The following is a 2,136-nucleotide window of genomic DNA, read 5'->3' as shown; positions in this document are numbered from 1 at the left end:
AGCGTGAAACGCTTGATGCAGCTCAAGATACGATTGGTGTACGCCCGAGAGCAGTACGGAATTCCATCTCGCAGGAGACACTGGAAGCCACAGATGCATGTCGCGCGGCTTGTCTGACAGGGGATCAGGAACTGCACCGTTCTCATGTACGCAGAACTCATTCCCTGTTAAGAAGGGACAAGGAACAGTTTATTAGGAATCTTGCAGAGGAGGTAGAAGGCCATTTCTTAGTAAATGACCTTCGTCCTGCATACCAAGCCCTGAGAAAGCTGAACTCCAAGCCCTCTTCACAGGTGACAGCAGTTCGCTCAGTATGTGGTCAGATCGTTTCAGATCCTGTTGCGGTGCAGGAACGTTGGGCTGAGTATTTTGAGCAGCTGTACCAGGTTGACCCATCAACAGTTAACTTGGATGCGGGTAGTGTCGAGATCCCGCTGCCAGATCCACCCATCAGTGAGGACCCTCCCTCCCTAACTGAAGTTAGGGGGGCGATTTCCAAGCTGAAGTGTGGTAAAGCAGCTGGTATCTGCGGCATACCAGCTGAACTGTTAAAGGCTGGTGGTGAACCTATGGCACGGGGGTTACATGCTGTCCTGGCTGCCATCTGGCGGTCCGGTTCCGTTCCTCCTGACCTGTTGAGGGGTGTGGTCATCCCTCTCTGGAAGGGGAAGGGGGACCGTTGGGACTGCAGCAATCACCGAGGCATCACACTGCTCAGTATACCAGGCAAAGTTCTCGCCCACATCCTTCTGAGACGTATCAGAGACCATCTACTGAGGCACCAGAGACTGGAGCAATCCGGATTCACTCCTGGTAAGTCCACAATAGACCGTATCCTCGCGCTTCGAGTCATTGTAGAGCGCCGCCGTGAGTTCGGGCGTGGGCTACTTGCAGCCTACATCGACCTCAAGAAGGCGTTCGATACGGTGCATCGGGAGTCACTTTGGGAGATCCTGAGGCTGAGAGGAATTCCAACAAGGATTACTGGACTAATAGCAAGCCTGTATACTGGTACTGAAAGTGCTGTAAAGTGTGGTGGGGGCCTGTCGAGCTTCTTTCCTGTTAGTTCAGGAGTGAGGCAAGGCTGTGTCCTTGCACCAACTCTTTTCAACACTTGCATGGACTGGATACTGGGCAGAGCTACTGTTCAAAGTCATTGTTGAGCAACACTGGGCAATATCAAGGTTACAGACCTTGACTTTGCTGATGACGTTGCCATTCTATCTGAGTCTTTGGAAACCCTAGTGGCGGCTCTCGATGCATTTAGCAATGAAGCGAAGCCCTTGGGTCTAGAAGTCTCCTGGACCAAGACCAAGGTCCAGAAATTTGGGGACTTGTTAGAACCTGTTCAGTCGGTACGTGCTTGCGGCGAGGACATTGAAGTCACAGAGAGCTTTACATACCTTGGTAGTGTAGTTCATAACTCTGGGCTGTCAGACCATGAAGTCAGCAGACGGATTGGCCTGGCAGCAGGGGTCATGAACTCTCTCACAACAAGAATGTTTGGAGATGTAGATGCAGAAGGACCAAGCTACGGGTTTTCAAGGCCCTGATAATACCAGTTTTGCTATACGGTAGCGAAACCTGGACATTGTCCTGTGCCTTGGAGGCTCGTCTTGAAGCCTTTTGTAACAGGTCCTTGCGCCAGATCATGGGGTACTGTTGGCGGGACCATGTGTCAAACCAACGGTTGCACCGTGAGACTAGCACAGGACCTGTTATCTGCACAATCCGTGATCGCCAAATCAGGCTATAGGGTCATCTGGCTCGCTTTCCTCAGGATGATCCTGCCCATCAGGTCGTCTCTGTTCGAGACAACCCTGGGTGGAGGAGGCCTGTGGGACGCCCGAGGAAGTAGTGGCTTGGGCAGGTCAACCAAACTTGCCGTGAAGAAATAGAGATGGGCTGAGTCCCTGCCTGGCGTCTAGCCATGAGGGATCCTCGTAGGTGGAAGTGAAGGGTGGATGCGGCTATGCGTCCCCGTCGGCGTCAGCCCCCTTGACGATGATGATGATATACATATATACATATATACATGTATACATATAAATAAACATATATAAATATAAATATATATATGTATATATATATCAATATATAAATATAAATATATATATATACATATATAAATATATA

Source organism: Penaeus vannamei, chromosome 1 (assembly GCF_042767895.1).
Source record: "Penaeus vannamei isolate JL-2024 chromosome 1, ASM4276789v1, whole genome shotgun sequence".
NCBI classification, from domain to species: Eukaryota; Metazoa; Arthropoda; class Malacostraca; order Decapoda; family Penaeidae; genus Penaeus; species Penaeus vannamei.
The sequence above is the reverse complement of the archived record's forward strand: the minus strand, read 5'-3'. Positions refer to the sequence as shown.